This window comes from Artibeus jamaicensis, unplaced genomic scaffold, assembly GCF_021234435.1.
Source record: "Artibeus jamaicensis isolate MK-2021 breed Jamaican fruit bat unplaced genomic scaffold, CSHL_Jam_final scaffold_1964, whole genome shotgun sequence".
Lineage (NCBI taxonomy): Eukaryota > Metazoa > Chordata > Mammalia > Chiroptera > Phyllostomidae > Artibeus > Artibeus jamaicensis.
Window position 1 is genome coordinate 64,516,156 of NW_026522030.1, and position 16,805 is coordinate 64,532,960.

Here is a 16,805-nt window from a genome sequence, read left to right on the forward strand (position 1 = left end):
GCTCCAGCACCAAGAGGCAGCTTCTAGATGGCCTTTGCTTCATGATGACCTGGTCTGAAGTCACTGGTCAGTCTCAGTTGAGGGAGGACTGTCTTTCCTCATCTACTCTGATACTCATGGACAACACACACACACACACACACACACGCACACACACACACACTCTCTCTCTCTCTCTCTCTCTACAGATCCCTCCAAGACAAAAGGACTTTGGTTCTATCGCTTTACACTGCTCTCCCACTCTGCCCTTCAGATTTCCTATCACTTCTATTGTCAAGAAGAATGACTTTCAGCTGTTTGGAAAGATTTCCTCTCTCTCACCAGCCTGCAGTCTCCCCAACATTAAAACAATATTTATTAACCTTAAGTTACTATAAGGAGTACTCTGTTATTAATTTTGATTTAACAGGCTCCATGATATTTGCTTGAATCTACCACTGACATTCTTTTAAAAAGACATTTCATGTGTGTCTTAAAACATTTCTTGTATGGTACCATAGATGTATGATAGGAACAAACCTGTTCTTCATAAAGTCTTAAGATTGCTTAAAAGGTATAGAGAAAGAAGACCAGTATGCTAGAATTTTTAGGAAGGGTAACTGATATAGATTGCTATATGTAAACATAGTACTAAATACATAAGAGTATCTTTATATAATAATATACATCACACAATAGTGGAAGACATTACACAGTTCATTATTATATGGAGAGGAGTCCTTTCCTTATTATCACACTGATGATTTTCTCTTTGCCTCAATTATTTAGGAGTAGACATATCTGAATACATATTAGCTGAGCAATGTTGTGGAAACACAAGTCATTTATCAGATATGGCAAGTTAAATTGAAGACCTGTCATAGTTGGTGAAGGTTCATTGTCAGAGACAGCAAGAAGGTCTGGAAACAAGTGTGGGATTGGGAATATGGGAAGGTCAGCCAAAAAAGTGTGTGGATAGAAGGAAATCAGATGACAAGCCCTTGCACACAGTATGTGTGTGAAAAATACTAACTGAAAAATGTGAGTGGTGGATGGTGGAATGATGCATGGACGATGGAGACGGGGAAATACTGAATATTTCTAATTTTACAGTTTTGCTAAAGATTAAATGAGGTATTATATTTTATTGCTATATTGCTTTCTGTTATAGTCCGTGTTGTACTTTTCCATCCATGAGTGAGAAAAATAAAAACATAACATCCTTTAATCACTATCTGTGAAAAGCTAAGGACATATTTCGCTCTGCTTCTTTCATATTCTGTTTCATATTAACTAACGACAGGCTTTAAAACACCATGAAAAGTACCAACCTTGAAAGCTGCATTCTGTTTTGCTCATCTCACCTAAAAAAAAATTAAAAAGACAGTAAGAAAAAGAAAATTTCAGTGAAAGCCAATTAAGGCAACACAGTTAAAATAGCATTAAAAAAAAACCCTTCACCTATTTTTCCTTGACAAAGGAGACATTTAACTGTGGAAAGAGAAATACCCTGATGAAACTCTCCTATTAGACTGTTTTAAAAATATTTTGTGCTTTTTATACTTGTGATGGTTTGCTTTTTAAAATTTCTGGAGGTACAGCCATTATGGATGGCAATGAGTAGAGGTACAGAGGGGATGTTTAATAAAAATGATAAAACGAAATTATATATAAGGAAACATTATATAGGCAGCACTTAATCAACCCATGGAAATTTCCATCATAATAAGATTTTTCAATAAATTCAGACAAGAGTCTTTTAAGAGATACAATTTATTTTCTGGTTCTGTATTTCTACTCTTGAATGCTGATTAGAACACAGTGTTTGCTTCTTTTGCCTCCTTGCTACCCTAATAATCAGTTCTCCCTTATGGACTAAGTGATTATTGTGTTGTTTATAATATCTGTTCTACATTCCTTATGGAAATTGTAATTATCATGCTGAATATTCAAACAGCAAGACACTTTTCTCGGGGAAATTATAATTATGATAATACAGTATTTACCCAACCAATGTTTTCTAGCCATTGTTCTCTTTGAGGAATGAGGAGGTCAGAGAAAAACACTGAAATAAAACATCCTGTTGAGATCTCAGATATACATTCTGGAGAAGCATAATAATAATGTATACTGAATATTTGCTGTATGGCAAGCATGACGCAATCAGGGTGACATGTGTATGGCTTACATGCATATTACACACAGGTGTATGTGAATTAAACATGTTTTAATTGAACATGTATACTACCACCCTAAAGTAAGTGATATTAGTATCAGAGTCAAGATTTAAACACAAGTCTATCAGACTTGAAAATCTATTTATGAGCTCACTGTCAAGGGCCTCTATTTTAATTAAATGCCACTAGTGCACATTTGGTGATTGATTCAACCACAGTCTCTCTTTACTGAAAACAGAGTTGTTTCAGCCCCAATACAGTGTGGTCTGCTCCACGGCAGGTAGACATTTGGCTGTGACCTTTGTTACTAATAATGGAATTTTCACTATGACCCCGAGAGTGGAATAAAACTTCTGCTAGTGAAATTTGATGCAATTCAGCATTATCCATTAAGATTCAATTTTCTCATGCACTTATTATAGCACTGTTTTAAATAGTGAAAACCTATAGAAGTAGCCCAAGTGTCCACCAGATATTTTATGGTACAATAGAATGTAACAGAACACTAAAGTTATTAAAATCATGTATTCATATTATGTGTCCTAGAAAAATAACGATGAAACATTCATAAATTAAAATATGTTGTGAAGTAGTATGCATAATATGATCCTGCTTTGGCTAAAACATATATATTTTTATGTAAATGTAGCATCTAATTTTGCATAAAAGTTATCTAGAAAAATAGATGCCAAATATTTAAAGTAGTTATTTTCTCTTAATAGGTCCAGGAGAAAACTTGTCCCCCGTGATAAATAAAAACACAACATGTAAGATGTTTGTAGCAACATGTTTTCTTTCTTTATCTTTTTCTTTTTGCAAACAAAAATAAAATTTTAAATGTGTGAGAGAAAGAATCAAGGGCATTCAGAAATAAACCTCCAAATTATTCTATATTTTAAAAAAAATGCCAAAGTACAATAAAAGCCAAGTTAATCCCTGGGAAATATTTGGTGAGCCACTAGGTAGAATAGGGAAGCATCTCACCTGACTGCCTTACTTTTACTTTGCCAGATCTCTGTGATCCAAACAAGGATGGAAGCACTGTCCTCTCCTCCTTAACTTGGCAGTGATTGTGTGGGATTTTCCAATATTCAGAAGCCATGTTGAACACCTATGATGTACGGTACTTTGTAGACTTTTAAAAAATCCCATTACTCTGTGAGATAACATTGCCTTTTCAATTTTATAAATGAAGAAAATGAGGCTCTGTGGGTTAATTTATTTGCCTAAGTTTTTTGTTTGCTTGTTTTGTTTTTAAAAACACAAACAAAATACTTTATTTGGTTTTTAACGGCTCACGGATGAGCCCTCTGGGAATTTCCCTCCTTCCACCAAAGAGAACTGCCTTACCCAAAAGCATTCACACTCCCACAGGCAGCTCACATCTAATAACTGACCAGTAGAGGAGTACAAAGGCTGGGAGCTCTTTTCTACTTGGGATCCCAAAGCACTCCTCAACAAACATCCTGAATAAAACCTTTATCTCAGAGTCTGTTTCTCACAAAAACTGACCTTTAGCAAAATTGTAAGATTTAGAAGTTATGAAGCTGAGAGCTGAACCCAGAAATGACTGACTCTGAGTCCCATAGGCTATCCATTATATCTTTCTGTCTCCCATAAATAACTTTATTGTTATTTTGAACATATTTTTCTTATGCAGTAAGCACATAGGTTTAATGATATGTTTAAACATATCATTAAACATAATGATATGTTTAAGCCTGTAAGTCAGAAAACATTCCTCAGTGTTATACAATATATACAATTATACAACCATTAAACTAATATTTTTAGTTTAAAACATTAAACTGATGTATTAATATCTCTTGAAATCCAAACATAGATAAATCAGTAGTTATATATACATATACATGCTAACTTATAATATTTCATTAAGATATATGTCCTACGAAGTATATCTAAAAACTAATTTCAACATTAGTGTGACCCAAATCTCTAATTATGCTAGCTTGTTTTCAAAGAAGAAAATTATACTTTTAATCATGCTATTTTTCTACTAAAAATTCAAGACCTCTCTGTTTCAGAAAACTTACAAGATTAGTTACGGAACAAGGACTTACATTTTCTCACATGAATGTAAGAATTTTATCAGTCATGAAATGGAGTCAGAACAATTTGCACTCCAGTAAAATAGTACTTCAGGCAGTCTTTAAAATCAGAAGAAAGGAATTACCGAATTCTATGCAATTTGAAGAGAATGCAGTTAAGATTTTATAACTTGTGAACAGTGCAACTCTGGTCACACCTTTCCATAGCTGCTTGTCTGAAGGACATTGTACCTCTTCATTCTGTTCCTGAAAAAATTCTACATCATCAGTTCTATATTTAAGTTACCAAGTCTTAAGTCTGGATTGAGTCATTATACTTTTCTATTTAAATGTATGTGGCATCATTGGATTAGTGATGTTATCCCACCACTATACTGAATTACTGAATTAAGGACTTAACATGATAAATAAATACAAAATGTCAGAAAAATTCCTCTAACAGAAAACTGAGATAAGAAAATTCTCAGGGACATATTTAACTTGGTCACACTGAGGCAGAAAGTGGTTTTTACACATCAAGGAAAACCTTACTAGGTTTAGTTCTATATTTTACTTGTCTTCAAAAGGTTATTTAAACCATTTTGGGGGACAGGCTTTCTGAGAAATTCTTAAACATCAGAAGATGTAAAAGTCTTTAACTGTGGAAACTAGAATGGGACTTGCCTATAGAAGCTTCACTGTGTGGTTCTTGTGGAGATGTGCATCCATAAAGCAAAGCAAGGGGCGTGGGGAACACTTCAGATGAAGTGTGAAGCTAATAGATGGGACTTCCCACCAAGACATAAGAGGGTTTTGCACAGTATAATCTTCTCAGTAAACTTTAAATCAAGGGCTCTTCCAGACCACAAGAAACACCTCCATGAAAGCATTGCTCACCTCCTGATAGAACTGTACAGTCAGGCTTTCAAAATTTATTCTGGGATCATTTATTTTTGTTAAGCAGAGTCATTATACAAACCTATGAGCTTCAGAAAGAATGCAACACAGATCAGTTCATTCATTATTGTAATTGGGGTTGAGAAAGACACAAAGTTGTACATGACCTACTTGCAAAAAGATCACCTTGACTTATAACTCCAGTGCATCTGGTTTCAGCAAATTGCTCCCCCATTTCTTGTGAGTAATATTTTTGGGTTCGGGAAAGTAAATTTTTGCTCATGACACCCAGAACTGCTGTAGCCAAGCTGATATAGTCACTGACATGGTACACTACACTTGACAACACAACAGTACATACCAAAAAGTACACCGACAAACAGATAAAAACTTACATATGCAGGCATGGGATTAACTTGGTAACACAGTTCTTACTTCAGGACAGATGTCACTTCAGTGACGTTTTAATAATATTCTGATATATTTTTACAAATATTTTAAGTTAAATAATAGAGGGGGTGGAAAATGTCATAATTTTTAGGGTAAATTATGAAGGAACTGGTGTCAGTCTGAAGCCAGGGTAATGATGTGGAGATGAAAAGGTAATTTATAAGACCTACAGAGGTGGTACTTGTAAGAGAGTGAAGCAGATTTGTTTTTCAGTATGTTTGTTTGGGGAAATCCTATTGATAGAATCACTAGTGTTGCCTTTATTCACTAATTTGAAATCACGCTTTTCTTCCGCTTTGGGGGAAGGAGAGTGGTGTGGTAAAGAAGAAAAAGAAAAGATGAAGAAAAAGAAACACGGAACACTGAGTGAGAATCCGGAGACCAGAGCATGGTCTTCACTCTGGCTCCAACTGGTTACTCTTTCTGGGCGACATTTTCCCTTGACTTGAGTAGCAAGTCTCAAGAGTCAAGTTAGGACACAAAGGGTATACAAGTTGAGATAGTCCAAATCAAGAACAGCTGATAGAGTGAATCTTACCCAGAGTCCCTGAATAGGAACCAAATGGAATATTTTTGTAGGTAAGACTTAAATGGAAGATAAAGAAGAAATAGACCATAAATATGAGCCAGAACCAAATGCCAGGGAACATAGAGAAAATTGGACCACAGTGATATTATCTTAGGACAAATGAGAAAGATCCTAGAGATTATATGTAACACTAAGAAGTTCAAAACTTGTGTTGGTTGTTTTAAAAATCACATGGTTTATCCACTGCTTGACCTGGTGTCAAGGCTGACTGTAAAGTCCGTGTAAGAGAGATGTGTCCCTCTCTCATTGTTGGGTTCCAGAGCCTGGCAGAGTAACAGGTACTTGGGAAGCAGTCAATAATATCTTAGAGTGAATGAACGAGTATGTGTTCAAGAAATACATGAAATAAAAACAAATAACTGAGTAATGGACTAAATGTAACATGATGCATTGGATGAAGATCATTATAGGTGTTCTATTATTTTTAAACTAGTACTTGATATCATTCAATCTTTTAAAATAAAACAAGACAGCAATATAGTGAAAATTATGAGATTCTGAACTTGGGCCCTCCCCTCCCCCCCCCAACACAACTTAATATAGAACAGTTTAGACAGAAGTATAGAACTAAAGTATGGCTTCTGAATCAACAGGAAATGTGACTGATGTCTCTCCCACACACTAATGCTACTTTAGGCTCTATTATTACAACTGTAGTATATACAGGAAAGTAATAATTGAACCTGCTTTACTTTTCAGTTGCCATATCAATATGGAACATTGCTTTTTGTTTTGAATACTAGTTTTTATGAGACTGTGTTCCACAAACAAATGGAACACAATTTGGGAGAAAGGCTAAGTTAGTGAAGAAACTCAAAATAATATAAGTGGCTGAAGCAATTGAACATGATCAGGGGAAACATGCCAATTGTTTTAGAATATCAGAACAAGTACCATAAAATTTCAGCTAGAGAGATCGGAAGCAACATAAGGAAGAATACTAAAAAGTGTCTCAAAATGACTTGTTTTGCCTAAAGATGGGAGCTGACAAGCCACAGCCTGCCAAATCCTGCCATACTCCTTATGTTCTTTTTTAATTTATTGTTTTTTATGTTGGCTTTCCTGCTACAATAGCAGAGTTGAGTAGTTGTGGCAGAGACCAAAAAGCCCACAAATATATTTGCTATATGACCATTTATAGAAAAAAATGCTGACCTCTGCCTTAAGAGATGAACAAAATTCACTCATTCATTTACCCATTCATTAGCAAACATGTTTCAAGCATGGACAAAGCTTCTAAAATGTATCAGAAACTGAAAATATATAGATAAGGCACAATCCGTATTTAGCGTAGATATCAATTACCCAGATGAGTATGATTAGAATGTTGCCTTGTTGGATCAATAGGCTCAAGCCATTACTCAAATTTTGTTTTATATCTCACACATATATGGTGATGTGTGTGTGTGTGTGTGTGTGTGTGTGTGTGTGTGTGTAAAATCACCACAGAAAGAGGGTTTCAAGATGGCGGTGGACTAGGACGGAGCAGATACCAGTTCCTAGTACAAAAGAGACAGAAACCTATCCGATCGGAGGAGGTGAGGCCAGCAAGCCAGCAGTTGCCAAGCATATATGAAAATAAGAGACCAGAAACCTCATCGGTCACGGAGGAACCAGACAAGTCACAATCAACTTGAAAATATGAAAAGACCAGAGCTGGACCCATAGAAGAGGCCTCCCAATAGTAGAGTCAGAGAGACAAATTGCACATTGTTGTAGGAGAGAAGCCACAAGTTGCTGCATATTTGAGTAGGTGGAAGCAGAGAACAACAGGATAACCAAAAGAGGCTGCACCATTGAAATTCACAGGCATTCCACCACAAAAGTTCATACCATAAACCCAGGGTGTCAAAACAGATTAATCTAAGAAGGTGAGGCTAACAAGAAGAGTCTCACAAACAATGGGAAGACAAAGAAACAATCCCCAAATGAAAGAAAAGGAGGAACCCTCAGAAAGAATGTTAGATGAAATAGAGGCAAGTCAACTATCAGATACTGAATTCAAAGCACTGGTTATCAGGAAGTTCAAAGAGCTCACAATCAGCTACCAGAAACTACAGGGAAGCTACAATGATCTCACTGTGAACTATATCAACATGAAAAAGGAAATGGAAATTATTAGCAAGGGCCAAGAGGAAATGAAGAATACAATTTCTGAATTAAAAAACACAGTGGAAAGCATTAAAAATAGGGTGGATGAAACAGAAGATCGGATTAGTGAATTGGAGGACAAAGTAGAAAGCATCTCACAGAAAGAACAGGAAAGGGAAAAGAGGCTCAGAAAGAATGAAGAGAGATTAAGAGAAATGCAAGACAATATGAAACGTAATAATATCCGAATAATAGGAATACCAGAAGGAGAAGAAGAAGAACAAGGGATAGAAAACATATTTGAAAGAGTAATGAGAGAAAATTTCCCTAATTTGACAAAAGAAAAAGTCATACAAATCCAGGAATCACACAGAGTCCCATTCAAGAGGAACCCAAAGAGGCCCACTTCAAGACACATCATCATTAAAATGGCAAAATTCCAAGACAAAGAGAGAATCTTAAAGGCAGCAAGGGAGAAAAAAGAAATAACATACAAGGGTGTCCCAATAAGGTTAGCCACTGACTTCTCAATGGAAACACTCCAAGCAAGAAGAGATTGGCAAGAAATATTCCAAGTAATGAGAAACAGAGGCCTACAACCAAGGCTACTTTACCCAGCAAGGCTCTCAATCAAGATAGAAGGCCAAATAAAGAGCTTCCAAGACAAAAGAAGTCTAAAAGAATTTGCTGCCACCCACATAGACCAATGGAACAGAACAGAGAGCCCAGAAATCAACCCAACCCTCTACAAGCAATTAATATTCGACAAAGGGGGCAGTAACATAAAATGGAGTAAAGATAGCCTCTTCAGCAAATGGTGTTGGGAGAACTGGACAGCTACGTGCAAAAAAATGAAACTTGAGCACCAACTTACACCATACACCAAAATAAATTCAAGGTGGATAAAAGACTTAAATATAAGCCATGACACCATTAAAGTCCTAGAGGAGAACATTGGCAAGAAAATCTCAGATATTCCACGCAGCAACATTTTTATGGATATGTGCCCTAGAGCAAGGAATACAAAGGAAAGAATAAACAAATGGGATCTCATCAAAATAAAAAGCTTCTGCATGGCTAAAGAAAACAGTATTAAATTAAAAAGACAACCAACTGTATGGGAAAACATATTTGCCAATGATATCTCAGACAAAGGTTTAATCTCCAAAATATACAAAGAACTTACACGACTCCACTCTAGGAAGACATCGAACCCAATTAAAAAATGGGAAAAGGACTTGAACAGACACTTCTCTAAAGAGGACATACAGAATATCCAGAGACACATGAAGAGATGCTCAATATCGTTAGCTATCAGAGAGATGCAAATTAAAACCACAATGAGATACCACTTTACACCAGTCAGGATGGCTATAATAGACAAAGCAACAAACAACAAATGTTGGAGAGGGTGTGGGGAAAAGGGGACCTTAGTTCACTGTTGGTGGGATTGCAGACTGGTACAACCATTATGGAAAACAGTATGGAATTTTCTCAGAAAAATAAAAATTGACCTGCTTTTTGACCCAGCAATTCCACTGCTAGGATTATACCCCAAGAATCCTAAAACATCAATTTCAAAGAACCTATGCACCACAATGTTCATAGCAGCACAATTTACAATAGCCAAGAGTTGGAAGCAACCTAGGTGCCCATCAGTAAATGAATGGATCAAAAAATTGTGGTACATATACACAATGGAATTCTATGCAGCAGAGAGAAAGAAGGAGCTACTACCTTTTGCAACAACATGGATGGAACTGGAAAGCATTATGCTGAGTGAAATAGGCCAGGCATTGAAGGACAAATACCTATATGATCTCACCTTTGACAGGAAGCTAAAGAATAAAACAAACAAGCAAACAGAATAAAAACAAAGACGCTGAAATAGAGAACAAGTGGGCAGCGACCAGAGGGGAGAGGGGAGGGAATTTAAGGGGAAAAAGGGGGAGGGATTTTGAGGAACAAGTATGAAAGACACAGAGATGAGGACTGGGGGGGGGGAATGGGAGGGAGAGGGGGAGACCGGGCGGGCGGGCGGGCGGGTGGGGTGGGATGGGAGAAATAGATTAAAAAAAAAATGTACTTGAAAAGTAACTAAATAAAATTAAAAAAAAAATGTTCTGCAAAAAAAAAAAAAAAAAGATGAGATTTTGTCCATTAGTCTAGAATTACAGAGAATATTAGCATCAGAAAACACAACCAGAACACGGAAAACTGAACTTTTCGGAAGTCCGCTAACAACAAATTCTTCAGCCCGACCGGTAAGGGGCGAAACCAGCGTCTGGTGAGGAGCTGCAAGGGAGGGCTCAGTGGGACCCGGGCGCGGAATCCAGACGCGCGAATCCAGACGCAAGGGTTCCAAACCCAGGATTGGACCTAGTGAGCGACCGAGCAACCCACCGGGGGAGCGGGTGAGCGACTGCAGAGGAGACAGTGGGGAGGCGGTGCAGCGAGTTGACTGCGGTTGCCTAATTGTGCGCGAGCGAGCGAGTGGGCGGTTGGAGCCGGCCGCAGCGGGGATACAGGGCGCCGCCATTTCCCCGCTCTGACCACGCCCCCACATACAGCGTCACAACCCAGCGACCTGGGAGTCCAAGGCGCCCCTTCTCACATTTAAAGGGCCAGAACAGACCAAAAATGTCGCAGGGAGACCTCAAAGCCCCAGAGATAAATCTAAGCGACGAAGAAATAGCAAAACTCTCAGACGCACAGTTTAAAACACTGGTCATCAGGTTCCTCACAGATCTGGTTGATTATAGCCACAAATTAGAGAAACATATGAAGGCTAAATTAAGGGAAATGAATGGAATTCCACAGGAAACCCATAGAGATGAAAAGGAAACTGGGACTCAGATCAATGGAGTGGACCAGAAGAAACCAAATAATGGCCAAACAGAAAAGAGTCAAGGAGCAAGAATTCAAAGAAATGAGGAGAGTCTTAGGAACCTCCAGGACATCTTTAAACGCTCCAATATCCGAATTATAGGGGTACCAGAAGGGGGAAAGACACAACCACCAGTGGAAAAACTATTTGAACAAATAATAAAAGAAAATTTCCCCAATCTGGCAAAGGAAATAGACTTCCAAGAAATCCAAGAAGCCCAGAGAGTACCAAAAAAGTTGGACTCAGGAAGAAACACACCAAGGCATATCATAATTACATTAGCCAAAATTAAAATGAAGGAGAGAATCCTAGAAGCAGCAAGAGCTAAGGGGACAATCACCTACAAAGGAGTCCCCATCAGACTGTCAGCAGATTTCTCAAAAGAGACCTTACAGGCAAGAAGGGGCTGGAAAGAGGTATTCCAAATCATGAAATCTAAAGACCTACAACCAAGATTGCTCTATCCAGCAAAACTTTCATTTAGAATGGAAGGACAGATAAGGTGCTTCTCAGATAAGACCAAATTCAAGGAGTTCATCATCACCAAGCCCTTATTATATGAAATGTTAAAGGGACTTATCTAAGAAAAAGAAGTTAAAGAAACATGAACAGTGAAAGAACAACAAGCTCACAGTTATTAACAACCACACCTAAAATGAAAGCAAACTAAAAGAACAGCTAGATCAGGAGTGGAAATATAGAAATGAAGATCTCAAGGAGGGTTAGCAACAGGGAAGTGGGAGGAGGAGATGGGGGGAGAAGGTACAGAAAATAAGTAGCATAGACAGTAGATAGAAAATAGATGGGGGGGCAAGAATAGCATGGGAAATATAGAACCTAAAGGACTTGAGACACATGGTCATAAACTAAAGGGGGGTAATGGTGGGGTTGGGGGGCAGGGTGGAGGGGAATGAAGGGGGGAATAGAACAACTGTAACAGCATAATCAATTTAAAAAAATAAATTAATTTAAAAATAAAAAAATAGAAAAAAAAAAAAAGAATTTGCTGCCACCAAGCCAGCTCTACAAGAAATACTAAAAGGTCTGCTTTAAGGAAAGGAAGTAAAAGAGACAGACAGAGAGGAACACAGGTACAAAAATGGCAATGAATAAGTACCTATCAATAATAACCTTAAATGTAAATGGATTAAATGCTCCAATCAAAAGACACAGAATAGCTCAATGGATAAGAAAGTATGACCCACACATATGCTGCCTACAAGAGACCCACCTCAGGACAAAAGACCATCACAGACTAAAAGTGAAAGGATGGAAACAAATTTTCCAAGCAAAAGGACAAGAAGAAAAAGCTGGGGTAGCAATTCTCATATCAGACAAAATAGACTTCAAAAAAAGGGCCATAAAGAGTGACTCAGAAGGTCACTTCATAATACTCAAGGGAAGAATCCACCAAGAAGACATTAACATCATAAATATATATGCACCCAACATAGGAGCACCAAAATATATAAGGAAAATCTTAGAGGAATTCAAGAAAGATATAGACAGCAACACAATTATAGTGGGGGGATTTTAACACCCCACCATCAAAAATGGACAGATCTTCCAAACAAAATATCAACAAAGACATTGCGGCATTAAACAACACCCTTGATGAAATGGACCTAACTGATATATACAGAGCTCTTCACCCCAAAGAAGCTAAATACACATTCTTTTCAAATGCACATGGAACATTCTCAAAGATAGACCACATGATAGGGCACAAAACAAGCCTCGCCAAATTCAAGAATATTGAAATCATACCAAGCATTCTCTCTGACCATAAGGGACTAAAACTGGAAACCAACCCCAAAGGAAAAAACCCAAAACACCCAAAATCATGGAGACTGAACGGTATGCTATTAAACAATGAATGGGTCAAGAATGAAATTAGGGAAGAAATCAAAAAGTTTCTGGAAACAAATGAAAATGATCTCACAACGACCCAAAACTTATGAGATACAGCCAAGGCAGTCCTGAGAGGGAAGTTTATAGCAATACAGGCCTACCTAAAGAAAACAGAAACATTTCAAACAAATGACCTTACTCTACGCCTGCAAGAACTTGAGGAACAACAACAAAAACAGCCCAAAGCAAGTAGAAGGAAGGAAATAACTAAGATCAGAGCAGAACTAAATGACATAGAGACTAAAGTACAATTCTAAAGATCAATGAATCCAGGAGTTGGTTCTTTGAAAAAATAAACAAAATAGACAAGCCTTTAAGTAGGCTCATCAAGAAAAGAAGGGAACGGACACAAATAAACACAATCAGAAATGAAAGACGAGAGATTACAACTGATACCACAGAAATAGAAGGGATTGTAAGAAATTACTATGAAGAACTGTATGCCAAGAAATTTGAGAACCTAGGGGAAATGGACACATTTCTAGAAAAATATAATCTCCCAAAACTCAATGAAAAAGAAGTAGAACACCTGAATAGACCAATAACAGCAAAAGAAATTGAAGCAGTAATCAAAAAACTCCCATCACACAAAAGCCCCGGACCAGATGGATTCACAGGAGAATTCTACAAAGCATTTAAGGAAGAGCTAACCCCAATTCTTCACAGACTATTCCAAAAAATTCAAAAGGATGGAAAACTCCCAAACTCCTTTTATGAAGCCAGCATCATCCTAATTCCAAAACCAGATAGAGATACAACGAAGAAAGAAAACTTCAGGCCAATATCGCTGATGAACATAGACACTAAAATCCTCAACAAAATATTGGCAAATCGCATCCAACAATATATCCAGAAGATTATACACCATGACCAAGTGGGATTCATCCCAGAGATGCAAGGATGGTTCAACATTCGCAAAACAGTAAATGTAATTCATCACATAAACAAAAGCAAAGACAAAAACCACATGATCATATCAATAGACGCAGAAAAAGCTTTCGATAAGGTACAACACCCATTTATGATAAAAACACTCAGCAAAATGGGAATAGAGGGAACATTCCTCAATATAATAAAGGCCATTTATGAGAGACCTACAGCCAATATCATACTCAATGGGAAAAAACTAAAAGCTTTTCCACTAAGATCAGGAACAAGACAAGGATGTCCACTTTCACCACTTCTATTCAATATAGTATTAGAAGTTTTGGCCACAGCGATCAGGCAGGAAAAGGAAATAAAAGGCATCCAAATAGGAAAGGAGGAAACAAAACTGTCACTGTTTGCAGATGACATGATAGTGTACATGGAAAATCCTATAGACTCTACCCAAAAACTGCTCAAACTAATTGATGAATTTGGCAAAACAGCAGGATACAAAGTCAATATCCAGAAATCAAAGGCATTTTTGTATACAAACAATGAATCAGCAGAAGCAGAAATCAAGGAAAAAATCCCATACGATATAGCAAAAAGAAAAATAAAATATCTGGGAATAAACCTAACCAAAGAGGTAAAAGACCTGAATGCAGAAAACTACACAGCACTGAAGAAAGAAATCAGGGAAGACACAAACAAATGGAAATATATACCATGTTCAAGGATTGGAAGAATTAACATCATCAAAATGTCCATACTACCCAAAGCAATATACACATTCAATGCAATACCTATTAAAGTACCAATGGCGTATTTCACAGACATAGAACAAACACTCCAAAAATTTATATGGAATCATAAACGAGCCCGAATAGCAGCTGCTCTTTTGAGAAAGAAGAACAAAGTAGGGGGGATCACAATACCTGATATCAAACTGTATTACAAAGCCACTGTCATCAAAATGGCCTGGTACTGGCATAAAAACAGGCACATAGACCAATGAACAGAACAGAGAGCCCAGAAATCAACCCAACCCTCTACAGTCAATTAATATTCGACAAAGGGGGCAGTAACATAAAATGGAGTAAAGATAGCCTCTTCAGCAAATGGTGTTGGGAGAACTGGACAGCTACGTGCAAAAAAAATGAAACTTGAGCACCAATTTACACCATACACCAAAATAAATTCAAGGTGGATAAAAGACTTAAATATAAGCCGTGACACCATTAAAGTCCTAGAGGAGAACATTGGCAAGAAAATCTCAGATATTCCACGCAGCAACATTTTTATGGATATGTGCCCTAGAGCAAGGAATACAAAGGAAAGAATAAACAAATGGGATCTCATCAAAATAAAAAGCTTCTGCATGGCTAAAGAAAACAGTATTAAATTAAAAAGACAACCAACTGTATGGGAAAACATATTTGCCAATGACACCTCAGACAAAGGTTTAATCTCCAAAATATACAAAGAACTTACACGACTCCACTCTAGGAAGACATCGAACCCAATTAAAAAATGGGAAAAGGACTTGAACAGACACTTCTCTAAAGAGGACATACAGAATATCCAGAGACACATGAAGAGATGCTCAATATCGTTAGCTATCAGAGAGATGCAAATTAAAACCACAATGAGATACCACTTTACACCAGTCAGGATGGCTATAATAGACAAAGCAACAAACAACAAATGTTGGAGAGGGTGTGGGGAAAAGGGGACCTTAGTTCACTGTTGGTGGGATTGCAGACTGGTACAACCATTATGGAAAACAGTATGGAATTTTCTCAGAAAAATAAAAATTGACCTGCCTTTTGACCCAGCAATTCCACTGCTAGGATTATACCCCAAGAATCCTAAAACATCAATTTCAAAGAACCTATGCACCACAATGTTCATAGCAGCACAATTTACAATAGCCAAGAGTTGGAAGCAACCTAGGTGCCCATCAGTAAATGAATGGATCAAAAAATTGTGGTACATATACACAATGGAATTCTATGCAGCAGAGAGAAAGAAGGAGCTACTACCTTTTGCAACAACATGGATGGAACTGGAAAGCATTATGCTGAGTGAAATAGGCCAGGCATTGAAGGACAAATACCATATGATCTCACCTTTGACAGGAAGCTAAAGAATAAAACAAACAAGCAAACAGAATAAAAACAAAGACACTGAAATAGAGAACAAGTGGGCAGCGACCAGAGGGGAGAGGGAAGGGAACTTAAGGGGAACAAGGGGGAGGGATTTTGAGGAACAAGTATGAAAGACACAGAGATGAGGACTGGGGGGGCGGGGAATGGGACGGAGGGGGGAGACCGAGCGGGGGGGGGAGATGGGAGAAATAGATTAAAAAAATGTACTTGAAAAGTAACTAAATAAAATTTAATATTAAAAAAATAAAATAAAATCACCACAGATGTCTGCACACTTTTAATGTTCAGAATAAGCCTAACACAGTAAATACACTGCAGTAGACAGTGGAAAGAGCAGATCTGGGGATTCACATGTACCAACATTACTACTCATTCACAGATAAATCAGTGTCCTTATCTATAAAATGGGGATAATTATATCTACCCAAAGTTTTGTTTTTCAGATCAGTAAGATACTACACAGATAGCTCCTGATACTTATTCATACAAAATTAATACTACTTCCACTTCTTCTTTTATAATGTTTCTGATTATTAAGCTATATCAGCTAGTTGCATTTATCAACTGTGACACTCAAAATATCAAAGCATTATTAGGACATCTCCAGTGTTTAGCTTGCATTCAGATAAAGATGTGTTTGTGCAGAATGAATCACATGGAAAGATTCACATAAAAAAACCTCAGTAGATATGTCTTTCTGAAATAATCACATCAGTAAATTATATATTACCATGTTTAGCC

General features: G+C 37.3%; 1 protein-coding gene across 1 annotated transcript in view; it reads right to left on the bottom strand.

The window, feature by feature from the left end:
• LINGO2 (leucine rich repeat and Ig domain containing 2) overlaps nt 1–16,805 on the bottom strand; it is a 532,972-nt gene that overhangs the window by 396,640 nt on the left and 119,527 nt on the right. Inside the window, exon 3 of the mRNA XM_037133994.2 lies at nt 1,311–1,343. The gene's annotated coding sequence lies outside the window, so the exon portion shown is untranslated. The remainder of the gene's footprint in view (nt 1–1,310; nt 1,344–16,805) is intronic.